This window comes from Seriola dumerili, unplaced genomic scaffold (assembly GCF_002260705.1).
Source record: "Seriola dumerili isolate Sdu_G_001 unplaced genomic scaffold, Sdu_1.0 BDQW01000283.1, whole genome shotgun sequence".
Classification (NCBI taxonomy): Eukaryota; Metazoa; Chordata; class Actinopteri; order Carangiformes; family Carangidae; genus Seriola; species Seriola dumerili.
This window is the reverse complement of record NW_019174538.1, coordinates 621,277-635,684: the sequence shown is the minus strand read 5'-3', so window position 1 is coordinate 635,684 and position 14,408 is coordinate 621,277.

Sequence of the window (14,408 nt, the reverse complement as noted above, 5' to 3'; positions counted from 1 at the left end):
TGTAACCCTATTAAAGGGGAAGTCTTAGTTCCAACCATCAACCTCCGAGGCTGAAACATGAAGCATCAACAGTGAAGAACCTGAAGCTGCAGTTCCTCTAACGACCACTAGAGTCTGGCTCCAACAGTGAGTCAGTCCCCATAGACTCCCATGTTAAAATGTCCAACTTTACAGCAGAAATAAACATGTTTACAGCCTGGTACAAAAACTGTTTTGGTCTCTAGAGCTAATTTCCTCCTTCATGACACCTGTTTATATAACTCACCCGTTTACATTTTATTAAGGACTACAGTTATGGAGAACTGGGGGCGTGGCCTCTTTGAGTGACAGGTGGGTGAGTGTATATTTGTTACAAACTGACATGAACCGAAGGCTCGAATTTTTGGATTAGCTGGGAGTTAGGGGCCGAGTGATGAACTGCAAAGATGGCGATGGTGGAGCAGCTCACTCTGAGCTTCAGAAACCTGTGGATGACATCACAGAGGCGACGGCCATCTTTATTTAAAGACTATGATCACTCCTCAGCTCTGCTTGGGGCTACTAGCATCACACCCCAGAATCACTGACTACCACCAACGGTACCAGTACCAGTTGCATTTTGGGTAATGCAGGCACCAGGTTTTGATGAGGAAAGTGCATTTGTGGAATAAAAAACAATAGGCTATTTCAGGTGGTGGTGCATTGATTCTTTTTTTTAAGCTGCTCCTGGTTAGCCACCGTAGCTAACACGATGACATGACACTGACATGACGTTGTTGTCTTCTGAATAATGCAAAGCACAGTGGTGTTGTGCATGAGTAATATATACACATCAGCCCGTATTTGTGGCTACAGCAGAAACATACAGTAAAAGTCAGTTCAGTAACTTTATGGAAACTGCAGGAGGCTCAAAGCGGCAACAAGCAGTTTCCTCAGGGTTCCTGCATGAAGCCGTTTTAATATCACTTCATTTCAGATTTAAATCTGACTGTGTCACATTAAATATATTTACACAGCAGTTTTCTCCACCACCAGAGCCGGCGTGTCACTTCGCCTCGAGACGCTGCCGACCCACCTGAGAGAACCTCATTACTATTAGTTTCAGCTGAGACGTGTCTGATGTCTGGCGGTCTCCATGCTGTTTCAGCGGCTGCTCCACGCTGACGGTTTGGGAGGGAAGCAGCGGTGTGCAGGTAATAACAGGATAAGCGTTGAGGATTTTGACTCAACACAAATAGCCAGGGCTAAATGAATGTGAGCTGTTTCTGCTGCGCTTGTTAACCAATGCAAAATGTAAAAATGCGGCACATTAAACTATCAGAAGCTGCAGTACGTGCTCCGCAGCACGCACAGGTGTTTCCCTCAAACCTGAATCAGACCGCAGCACTGGATCACGAACCTCGGCCACTCAGATTACTATACTATAGCTGGCCGGGGCTGACTGTGCACTGTATCCAGAACAAAGCAGAGAGACAGCGAGAAAAAAACAGGGAGGATAAAAGAGGAAGAGAGAAAACCAGAGAGGATGATTAAAAAAAGCCCTGCTAGTCATCGGCTCTGTGGAGCTGAAATCCCCTCTCTCAGCTCTCTGGACGGTGAACAAGCAGCGAGCCACAATGGCCAGCAGATTCCCCCGGATTTGGAGCACAAAGGGTGGGCAGTTGTCCACCCAATAACCCTCAACCCCCCCCCTCCACACCACCACCACCACCACCAGCCTGCCACATGCATCCCTCCTCTCATCATCGCCCCACACTCCCATCTCTCCATCCACGGCCTTCCATCCGATCAGACCGCCAATGGCCGCCGCCGCAGCCTCCTGAATCAGTCGCCAGCCAACTGAAATAATGAGTACATGTGTGTGTGCATGTGTGTGTGCATGTGTGTGCATGTGTGTGTGCATGTGTGTGTGTGCACAAACACTTACCCAACAAATCCTGCACATTTTTGCCAACTGTCATTGTCCTGCCAAACAAGAATGTCATAGTTGTGGTAATTGGAGTTTTGCTCCAGGCACACACACACACACACACACACACACACACACACACACACACACACACACACACTTCTATTGCTATGGGTGTGAGGACAATAGAGTAGCTGTGTTGGGCTGTTACAGTGTCTGTCGTTATTCCTGAACACTGAATCTAATTTTAACCATAAATTCATCCTCACAGTTTTATATGACTTTACTTTGACGTATGAACTTCCTGTTAAATAATGTGATTCACACACTCTCACACTGACTCTCCATTAGCTCTGAATGTGTGTTTGTAAAGTTTTCAATACTGGTTTGAGTTGAGCTCGTTAAGAGTTACCTGTTCTCGTCACACATGGACCCAGCGGAGGAGAGCCCGTGACCCATCCCCTGTCCCCACCCTTAGCTTAAGAAACTCTGGCTTCAAGTTTATTGCAGCCAGGTGTTTAGTTGCACTTGAGTTTGGCATAATCATTAGGTTGGTCTCAGACAATTAAACAATGAGACGATTAAAGCTCAATTAATGACTAATGTCTAATGTCTCCAGCACTGTTATGTTCCCGCCTGAAGCGGAGGTGCAGAGACGGCAGCAGGTGGCTGAGTGGAGCACAGCGATGGAGCATCCACTTAGCCAAGTTACAACCACCAACTGTGTGTGTGTGTGTGTGTGTGTGTGTGTGTGTGTGTGTGTGTGTCTGTCTGTCTGTGTGTGTGTCTGTGTGTGTGTGTGTGTCTCTGTGTGTGTGTGTGTGTGTGTCTGTGTGTGTGTGTGTCTGTGTCTGTGTGTGTGTGTGTGTGTGTGTGTGTGTGTGTGTGTGTGTGTCAGAGCCGGAGTCTAATCACCAGGATTGTGCCACTCGTGTCTGCCATGACAGTGATAGTGATTGCAGCAGCATTTGGCTCCAGTGCTGATAGAAGTGTGACGAGCAGCCGAGCGGCCGCCGGGTCTGATGGACATCAGAGCGTCTTTGATACGAGTCAGTGACGACTTTAAAGAGCCAAACAAACATGCCATCACAGTTTAGATGTTTCATTTCTCTTGTTTACACTGAAAGTTCACATGTGAGGAAAAGGTGGAGGAGGCCACAGCGTTTCCAAGAAGACGAGGAAGAGGAGAAATGTCTTAATGCAAACAAGCAGTTATTCAAGTTAGAATCACAGAGCTGATGATAAAGAGCCGTCAACTCTGGAGCACATGAACATCTGAAATCAAATTATCTCTAGATATTAACTCCTTTACAACAAAGGTTCAGTTCTGCTCAAATCAAATGAGAACTGTTCTCATTTCCAGCTAATTATATCTGTTAAATGTCTTTGTTTGACTGTTTGTAGCTTGTTGTTTTCAGACTGAACGTCTGTATATTTTTAGCTCATTGTAGGATATTATCAGTCAAGTCGAGAATTAGCAACAGATATAAACTCTTTGTACAACACATTAGTTTCATACCCTGTTTTGAAACTGATAAATTGCATGGTCTCTAAAATATCTATTTGTAATTTGTAATCGAACCAAATCTATTGAATTTAGAATCGTACATCGCACACGTATTACTCAGTTACCCAGTTAGCACAGTTAGCATCTTTTCAGCACAGTTAGCATCTTTTTTTTGTTTATCTTTTGTCTATGTTGTTTGTTAGCTTGTAACTGACTGTCTTGACACAGTGTTAGCAGTTGTGCTAATGCTAACTCTCTCTCTCTCTGTACTGACAATGTTTCAGGATTATTAAGCCCCACCCCCCGTCCCCACAAGTTGACAGGATTGGTTCCTGAGGTTTGTGACGTATGAAACCCTGAATCTGTGTTTATGAGACTGTGATTGGTTCACTGCAGTTCAAGGTGGATGATTATTTCATCATCATGTGTCTGTGTTATATGAAAACATCATGTGGACGTTAACGAGGTGAAACACTAAGAGGGAAAGATTCCCGTATGAACAACTTGTGAGAGTTCACGTCATCAGGACGGTTGTGTGAGGATTAGAGGAACACTGTGCACTGACGACACAGACGCCATGAAACGTGATTTATTTACATTGAACAGCAGACTTTTGTTAATGTGAGGCCTCCATGTTTGTTTGGTTTTCAGGCACTTTCATATTATTAAGTGTCAGGATTGATTTATCAGAGTTTCCCAGTCGCACTAACATGACACATTGTTTTTAACAGAGTCTTTGGAGCAGAACCTGATAAAACTCCATTATTTCATTTTAAAATGACTTTGTAGGTTATTCTTGCTGATGTGTGGTTTCTACCTGAGAATGATACAGCACAGCTCCAGGAAATATTTTCACTGCTCAGTCTTTCCTCAGAGATTTTATGAACACCGGTTTCATGCAGCTCAGTCAATCAGTCCTCAACCCGCAGGTTAACGCAGGCAGAAATGTCACACAATTTGTTATTACTGCAGTATTATCAATCAAAAAGTCGAAGGGTACAAGCTGTTTATGGACTCTTTTTTTTTTACAATCAATCCCAACTTTCTTTTTTTTACAGCTGTTCCTTTCAAGGCCGTCTGAGCAGGGACGAGACGCCCGGCGCTGGAGACGGCGGTGAGAGGATCAGCTGACACACAAAAGGTTAAAAATCTGATTTTCTGCTCTCTTGTAAATGTAACCAGTGACTCATAGCAGACTGCCTTCAAAGCTGGCTCCCACTTCCAAACAGTTTCTGGGCAAATGACCAATGCTATCAAAGAAAAAAGCTTTGATTCCCTCGACATATTTATTGATCATAATACTGCCTTTTGATATGTGCTGCTGGAAGGGGAGCCCTCCCCTGAATATCAATGAAGGCCCACTGACAGGCAGATAGAGTGGGAATATCATCAAGGGCTTATTCATATTTCATGTTTTCTATTGCAGCCTATTCTCTTCTGTTGTGTTCAATTCTGATTCGCACTATTCATTTTCTCTCTCTCCCCTCGTTCAGTATTTTCTCACCTTCTCTAACAACACTAATGTCCTGTGTACGATCACGGTGCGGCAGTGACTGCTGCTGCACAACCAGAACCAGAACCAGTCGCCTCTCTGGAGAAAGATAAAGATCTACTGTACTCCACTCGAGTCATGCAGTGTACCACAGCCAGGCAGAGGCAGCTGAAGTCGCTAGGAAACATCAAAACATCATTCTCCCTGTTCTTTTTTTAATAGGATCAAATGCATGAGGCAATGATCAAAAGACACATCCAACCTTTTGTTTTCTCCTATTGCAGTATCATTCTGCTCCTCCACTGATGGCCGTTTGTAACAGTAGATGTAAATGTAATAAATGGAAGTTTTAGACAGCCTGTCCACCTACAGAATTTATATCATAACTCACAACCTGTAAGAAGATGCCACACGAGAACTAGAATCACCTCCTCACAGTTGTATCCCTCCGCCAACCAGCCAGGTGTCAGGAAACAGGGTCACAGTCTCTCCTTCCTGATTATGACCAGAAGTGTTTTTACAGAACATTACGATGTCACAGTGAAGTTGACCTTTGACCTTTAGGATATAAAAAAAAATTGTATCATAATTAGTGAATGTGTGAGTAATGGCCAAAAGGGTGTTTTGTGAGGTCACAGTGACCCTTGACTTTGCCTCTGACCGCCAAAATCTAATCAGTTCATCCTTAAGTCCAAGTGAATGTTTGTGCCAAATATGAAGAAGTTCCATTGAGACGTTGCTGAGACATCACGTCCACAACAACAGAATATGCCTCTGGCTCTGACGGGTGCAGAGACATAAAAATAAAAAATAAGCTGTAAAACAAATGTTCTTGGTTGTCTTTAATTATATTTTATGGGTTTTGAAGAATAGCAGATAGTTTTATTAAAATATATATTTCTAATAAGGTGAGATGACTCTCTCCTTCTCTGAGGATCACTTTGTGAAACTACTTGAAGAGAATAATCTTATATACTCCAGACCCACATACGTCTGGGAAGACGAGGGTTTTTTTCTTTTCAGATGCTGAGGAATTAAAATTCCCATCATTTCCAGGCTGACTGCTACGTGTTTGATTACAGCTGTATAATCGTGGTTATGCTTCACTGCTGCCTGATGCATCATGTTCACATCCATATTCAAAGTACAGAGCAGCCTTCTGCACATTACGGCCGTTTTACCACAGCTGCCGACGCCTGTGTGCTCACTAATAAGTCTCAGCCAGAGTCATATACGTTTATACACTCCAACTGAAAAATAATTAGCCGTGCTCTCCACTCTACATATTTGATCCCTCTGATTTCTTGGCATGAACTATCAGTCTGCAAGATGTTCGTTTTCTGCCAAACTAGCAACGTGTCTTCAGGGAGGGCATCGTCTGTCAGTCGGTTCATCACTCTGGTCCACACTGAAATATCTTAACTACTATTTGATGGATTGCTTTGATATTTTCTAGTGATTCTCTGACTTTTTCTCCAGCAGCAACAACAAGTCAAAGTTTTCACTTTTACTCTGAAATATCTCAGCATCAACTTGATGGATTGCCACAACATTTTGTAGAGGCAATCTTGGTTCCCAAACAAAAATGATTTTTTGTCCATAATTTGTCCAAGTGTTTTCTGATGTGACGCCTCTATCAGCAGGACGACATCATGTGTCTGTGGTTCCTAAAAATGGTACAAAGTACTGTTGACAATGCAGACGTTACAGTTTGGTTACGTTTAGCAAAGAAAAACCCAAAACAGAAGAAAAACACTTGTTTGTTTGTTCTAGGGAAAGTTATGTTTAGAATGAGTCTGTGGACCTTTGTCACCATGGTTACAACGATACACCCATGGTTAACATAATGTAAAGATCATGTGGGAGAAAAAAGTTACAGTTTAGCTAACTAATGTTAGATAGCTGTTAGCTTGTCATTTCATCACCAGTATAAAATGTCATGTGTGACCTGATGTTACAAACTCTGGAGCTCAGTCATGAGCAGTGAGACGATGGAGGATCAGTTGTTGTAGAGAAACGATTTCACATCAATATAGAGTTTATAATTTCATGTTAACAGTCTTTGTGTGTCTGCGGTGGTTTAGTTAGTCTGTTACCTTTTTGATATTAGCTTCTATAACAGACTCCATCTTTGTTTTCATTCAGGAGTTGAGGAGTTTTACCTGTCGGGTCATTGAACAACATTAAACTCCATGTGTGATGAAGGCTCAGTGATTGTATTAGCAGTGGTGGAAAGTTCTGTTCTTAGGTACAATTTTGAGGAATTTGTTCTTAACTTGAGTCTTTCCATTTTATGATTCTTTAATCGTCTTCCTTTTAGAGGAGAAGTTGTACTTCCTTTTTATTAGACAGCTTTAGTTAAAGAGAGATGGATACGGTAAGGACTGTAACACCCCAGTGAAGCACCTGCACTGTACTGGGTTCCCTTTCACCCCGATTGTCATTTTATAATCAAACACTTTGAGTCAAACAGCAGCATATAAGCCTTGTCATTATGAGTATAACATTCCCGTGTTAGCATTAGCTGAAAGCCTTGTTTAGCGTCACAGATCTGTAGCATCTCATTTCATTGTGTCTCAATCTTTGTTTTAAGGCCTTAATTGTTGTGACGTTTCTCTCCTGATCATCTGTCAGCTTCTTCCTGCCTTTAGGTTTCTGTTTCTTTCCTCTCTCTGTTCATGGTTGCTGTCGCTACTGAATTCCTGGTTCTTCTGTTTATTCCAGAGAAGCTTCTGTTGATGATTTAACATACACGACATATGTATATATATACATGACATAAACCCCTTTTCACTCGCTGTGAATCATTTCCCAGATACTCCTGCCTGACACCAGGACATCAGCGTCTGATAGCTTGAATTAGCGTTTGTGTGATAAGCCACTGGTGTCAATGCAAACTGCCTGTTTAATATTACAAATAATAAACATGGTGGCTCGTTAAAATGAGCGATCTCTCACGTCAGCCGCGTTTCTCCTGTTTGCACTTGATCTGTGAAGAGCAGCCGAGCTGTTTGTGGAGATGAATCCAGGCAAAGGCCACTCCAACATGTTCATTAGTCTCTAAAGAGTCCTTTAAGATGAGAATCTGCCTGCAGCCTTTCACTGAGGCACAATTACACTCCACTGTGCATGAACATTTCTACCTGTAAAGCAGCGGAGAAACTGCAGGGCATCTCCAACATTTAGACTCAAATCTGTTGAAGTTTTCTCATCAACTCAAGGCTGAATATGTCAGAAGTCATTGTACATGCAGTTTGGGAACAGCTCTGGTATTTAGGAGACAACATCTGTCCTGAGGGGGGAGGTGACAGTAAGGACTGCATTATGTCCTGAAGACACACAAACCTGTGAGAGTTTGTTTTAAAATAAGATCTCGGTTCTGACATCACTTGACATTTGGAGGCGAGTGTCTGTTGTCAACATGAGGAAACTCATCTCGTCCTCACACCTGCTTCCCCCGTTTAAACTCTCCTGTCTTCATCCAAGGATTCTCTCTGTTTCCTCTTCCTCTGTCTGTCTGGAGCTTCTCCTCTCTCATCCCTCCTCTGAGTGCTCACCTCCCCCCACCCTTCATCTGTTCTTCGTCTTTTCTAACTAGCGATGTGTCATCTGGGCCTGACGGTAAACATCATATGTCAGCTGCTGAGCCTTAATGAGCTATTAACACTGATTAGAGTCAGTATCAGATTTATTTCCAAGTAGGTTTTCACATATGAGGAATCAGCTTTGGTGTTTTGGTTCATAACAGTAAATACAGTCAGTGACAATTTCCACCTTCATGACACCTGTTTATGTAACTCACCTGTTTACATTTTATCAAGCACTAAAGTTGTGGAGGATTGAGGGCGTGGCCTCTTTGAGTTTATGCACCAATGGCCCCTCCTCTTTGACCATATTTGGATTAGCTGGGAGTTAGGGGCGGAGTCAGGCACTGCCACAATGGCAACGGCAAAGCAGCTCACTCTGAGCTTCAGAAACCAGTGGGTGATGTCACAGAGGCGACGTCCATCTTTATTTACAGTCTGTGGTTATACTGCTTTAGTTTTAGTGAAGTGTTCCTAATAATCTGAACGTATAAGGCATCAGGAATCAGTGAAGATCAAACGGATCAATCAGACTGAATATAGCTGAATGATGATGTCGCTCTGTATCCACTGGAGTTCAACATGTTCACTGCCCTGGAGCGACCATGAATGAACCTGAAATTCATCAACAGTCATTTGTTCAAAAAGTGATTCATTTAGTCGATGACCGAGTCGGTGATGTTCCTGATCATCTGAACAGTCACAGGTGTTTTATTGGCCGACGTCCCACCCGCCTGGTACGGCCAGCACTGTAAAACAAACGCCACAACTTTCCAAATAAGAGCCTCTCTCAGTTTTTATTCTCTTCTCTCTCAGAACAAACTCCTCTGACTTTAATGATCCTCAACTGACATTTTACTTTTCATTTTATCATCATCAGGAATGAGGCTGGGGGGGGGGGGGGGGTGTTCTCAGGACACTTCATTTTCTGTCCTTTTCTATTATCTCCTCCTATTTTTTTCCCTCCCACACATACTCGCTCCTCCTTTTTCTCACCACTCCATCCTTCCTTCCCTCCCCCTCCCTCTCTTCCTCCCCCATCCTCTCTCCTCTTTTCCTTTTACTCTCACCTCTCCCCTCTCCTTCCTCCACCTTCTCTGTCCTTTCCTTCCTCTCATCTCCCCTCACCCTCCCTCCTTTCTTCCTTTTTTTTTTTTTTTTACATACATTTTTTTCATTTCATGACCTGCCGCCCCCCCCGCCCCCCCCCCCCCCCCTTTACACCCTCTCGAGGCCTCCCACCTTCACCTCCCCCTCCCCCTCCTCCTCTGCCCGGCATGACGTGGGACCAGATCAAGGCACCGTGTTGCCGGGAGTAGCGGGGATTGAGAGCGACGCGTTGGAATGCAACTCCAGCCGAGCCCCTGAGAACAGGAGGAGGAGGAGGAGGAGGAGGAGGAGGAGGAGGAGGAGGAGGAGGGAGGGAAGGTCGAGAGCAAGTATTTCCACTTTATCCCTGCAAAGTGTTTCTCCCACATTCTCTCTCTTCCTGTCTCTTCTTCTCTGTGACATTTCAGGCTCCTTCCTTTTTTATTTCTCTTCTCTGTCTCTGAGAAGAAGCTGCTGTTCTTCTTCTTCTTCTTCTTCTCCTCTCTTATTGCTGCTCGGCTTGTCCACCTGTCTCTACCTCATGTTTTACCTCCGACTACATGCTCATGTCTGGATTCATCTTTTCTTCTCTTTTTATTTTCTTGTCTGACTTTGTGTTTGTCTGTTTGTCTGTTTGTCTGTTTGTCTGGCTGCTCACAATGTAAATGCCAGAGAGAGAGAGAGAGAGACAGACAGAGAGAGACAGAGAGAGAGAGAGAGAGAGAGAGAGAGAGAGAGAGAGAGAGAGAGAGAGAGAGAGAGAGAGAGAGAGAGAGAGAGAGAGAGAGAGAGAGAGAGAGAGAGAGAGAGAGAGAGAGAGAGAGAGAGAGAGAGAGAGAGAGGGAGGGAGAGAGGGGGGGGGGGAGAGAGAGCAAACACATGGAGAAACAGATGGATACAGACTCAAACACATTCACACATTCCCTCTGTCCAACGTGCCACCACACACACCTCTCTCTCTCTCCCTCTCTCTCTCTCTCTGTCTCTCTCTGTCTCTCTCTCCCTCTCTCTCTCTGTCTCTCTCTCTCTGTCTCTCTGTCTCTCTCTCCCTCCCTCTCTCTCCCTCTCTCTCTCTGTCTCTCTCTCTCTGTCTCTCTCTCCGTCTCTCTCTCTCCCTCTCTCTCTCCCTCTCCCTCTCCCCCTTCTCTCTCTCTCTCCCTCTCTCTCTCCCTCTCCCTCTCCCCCTTCTCTCTCTCTCTCCCTCTCCCTCTCCCCCTTCTCTCTCTCTCCCTCTCTCTCTCTCCCTCTCTCTCTCTCTCTCTCCCTCTCCCGCTCGTTGTCTCTCTCTCTCTCTCTTCCCGTCCCTTCTCTCTCTCTCTTCCCTCTCTCCCTCTCTCTCCCCCTTCTCTCTCTCCCTCTCTCTCTCTCCCTCTCTCTCTCTCCCTCTCTCTCTACTTTATCAGCAGAATGAAAGTGCTTTCTGGCGGTATTTGAATGAGACAGTAAAGAGCTCTATTCAGCCTCTGCCCGGCTTTTATTAACACTGCGCGTCACTGAGGCGACAGAAGCCCCCCCACACACACACACACCCCCACACCCTCCATCTGCCTCCACACACACGCACACAGAGGGAGGTCTCCTGTTCAGGTATGATGATGATGATGATGATGATGATGATGATGATGTTGTTGCCTCCTTCTCGCCTTTTCCCCTCTCTCTCTTTTCTCTCATCCCTCTTTCTCGCTGGCTCCTCCTCACTCAGGGGCTTTTGTTACCTCACCCTCCTCTCTCTCTCTCCCTCTCTCTCTCTCTCTCTGCCTCTGCAGCTGAATGGAAATACGCACAGACGCGTAAAGGGGCGTCAAACTGCACATATCCACCGGCGGCAGCGGCAGCAGCAGGGACCCGTCTGTCTCTCTCTGGACAAGAGGACCGAGCCGGGGACAGACTACTATCTGTGGACAGTCGTTCGGGCCTCAGGCGGAAGCCCGGAGCTCGAGCCCGGAGCCCGGAGCCCGGAGACCACCTGTTTGAAACCGGACCCTGTTTGCTCGGATCACCCGGCGGGGCTCGGGCTCAGCAGCCCGGCTGGAGGACGCAGGAGCCCGGGTACAGAGGCGAGAGAGGACCCGCGGAGTCCCGGCTCGGATGCATGGATGATGCTCCTCTCCTCCTCCTCCTCCTCCTCTTCTTCTTCTTCTTCTTCTTCTTCTTTTTCTTCTTCTTCTTCTTCTTCTTTTTCTTGCTCGTCGGCGGCTGGTCCAGAAATAGCAGCAGCTGTTAGAGGTTGTGTGAGGATGATGATTATTCGCGGTAGTTTTTTTTTTTTTTTTATGTTTTTCAGCGACGAATTTTCCCTTTTTGTCGCTTTTTCTTGAGTCTTTCTCGTCGCTTCTATTGTGAGTTTCCAGCTTTGATGCCACTCAGTCTGCGGCCGGGGTCTGACTAATTAGCGGCTTGATTGACAGCTAGGTAATTGGATTTATTTCATATCCGCTCCTTGAAGTTGTGAAGCCTCTTACGGTCTCAGGCTTCACTCCCGTAGAAAACAATGATAAGAGCTGCTGCAGAGCTGGTGCTTCACTCTCATGTTAATGCTGGTTTCCTTTTACAAGTCAGAGAGGCTCAGAGGCCCGAGACTGCAGGACAGAGCAGGATAGAGAGGGATCATCATCATCATCATCATCATCATCATTATTATTATTTATATTATTATTTATTTATATTTAAGTCATTATTTTACATTTCACTGGGAGCACAAACACAACCTCCTCTTATCTCTAAAGTGTTAGAGGAATATTCCAGAGAGAATCCATCTGTGATCAAATGTGACTCTGGACTCAGAGACATGACTCTTGATTTAAATCAGTGAAATCAGTAAAATCATCTCGTCACCGGCAGGTTTTTATTATCTGCTTTAAATCAGGTTCATGAAACTTGTTGATCTGGATCTGTGAGGTTCCTCCAACAGGTGCCACCGGCTCATTGGTGGAAACGTTGATGCGTCCCCTTTAAGATTCAATTATTCAAAGGGAGGTTGTTGTTTTTTTTTAACAAAGAGGATTAGGGCCACATGGGAATTTTTTTTATTTTTTTAAGAATTCCGAGGAAAAAAAGTCAGAATTCTTTTTTGTTTTATCAAGAATGTTTTACTGAATAAAAACTGCATGATGAAGGACAGGAAACGTGTTCATTAGTAATCTCAGAATTCTGAGTTTAAAGTCAGAATTTAAAAAGATCTAATAAAAATGAACATGTGGCCCTCGTCCTCTTCCTAACATCCTAACAGCAGGATTCACACCGACACAGATTTACACTGATTTGTGTTCGTCTGTGAAACCAAAAGAAAACTCTCAGCTGTTCGTCTCGACAGTCTGACATTTCATTCATTTACACAGGAAGAAAAATGTGTTTAAATTTAGATAAAAAATACACATCAACTGGTTTTATTAGGAGAGTAAAATTAATGTTCATGAAAATAAACTCAGTTTGTAGATGATAAAGATTTAAACTGTATTTTCAGTCCTCTCTGATCTGAGCTCAGACAGTCTCTTTCTTTCTTTCTTTCTTTCTTTCTTTCTTTCTTTCTTTCTTTCTTTCTTTCTTTCTTTCTTTCTTCAAGGTTTAGACATCCTTGAGGGGAGCAGGTATGTGGATTAGACTCTGTGCTGACACAGTGTCAGCTGTTTGTGCCCTTGGAGAAGCTGAAGGAGGGAAAGTGGTGAAGGAGACGAAGGTAGAGCGTGATGATGGAGGATGGAGACAGTGGGGAGGTAAAGGACAGATCTGTGACTGCATCATCTAAAATATGTAAAATTCTTCAAGTTCTCAGGAGGAAATCTTGCACATCACACACCAGGGTTGGTTCTGCATCAGTGAGAGTCCAGCTCCTGGCAGACGACGCTGTGGGGAGGAAAAGCTCAGACGTCTTATCTGGGTGGATGTGAAACACCTCAACATCGGGTGACATCACTCGTCCTGGATGAGGCTTCAGGTGCTCTCCCTCTAACTCACACTCACACTGTCTCCTGGTCAGTCAGCTGATCAGTCCTCAGCCCAGTATGATGCTGTGTTCCCAGTAAACCCAGTGTTCCCAGTCTGCAGGACCCAGTGTCGTCCTCCACCTGCTCTTATCCTGTTTTCCACTTTTCCAGGCCTCAATGTCGTATCATCTGACTCTGTGTGTGTGTGTGTGTGTGTGTGTGTGTGTGTGTGTGTGTGTGTGTGTGTGTGTGTGTGTGTGTGTGTGTGTGTGTCCTTGCTGTTAAAGCCAGTCTTCCCAATGCTCAGTGCGCTGTATGGCTTTTTATTCCTATCTGACTGTACTGATGGTTCATATAGGGATGGAAGCCATGCACCGCGCTGGGAACGCAGCGCACTGGACCATGGACTCAAGCCCTGTCACCTTACACACATGCACACACGCACACACACTGCACACTCAGAGGGCAATAAATGCATGCACACATCCAGGAGAGCGTGAAGTGAAAACCTGTCAGACAGAAATATGGAAACACATGCTCTGCACACATAAACATGCAGTCATTTATGCGTATGCATGCAGCAGGTATATGCATATGCATGTTGCTTTACACACACACACACACACACACACACACACACACACACACACACACACACACTCAGGGCAGGGGTGGTGCCCTGGTCCCATCAGGCCTCGACTGCAGCGAGTCAGTCTGAAGCTGTTGGACTGTGTCAGCTGACAGACAGCTCTCTGAAGTGAAACACATACATCTGCCACAGAATCTCAACGTGATCAATACAGATCCAAACGCAACAGAATGAACATGAAACTGATCCCAAATGAAGCAAATGGATTCAGAGTGAAGAAGCAGGAGAGTCACAGACAGATCGCACAATAACAAGATGGAGATTTCATCCAGTCAC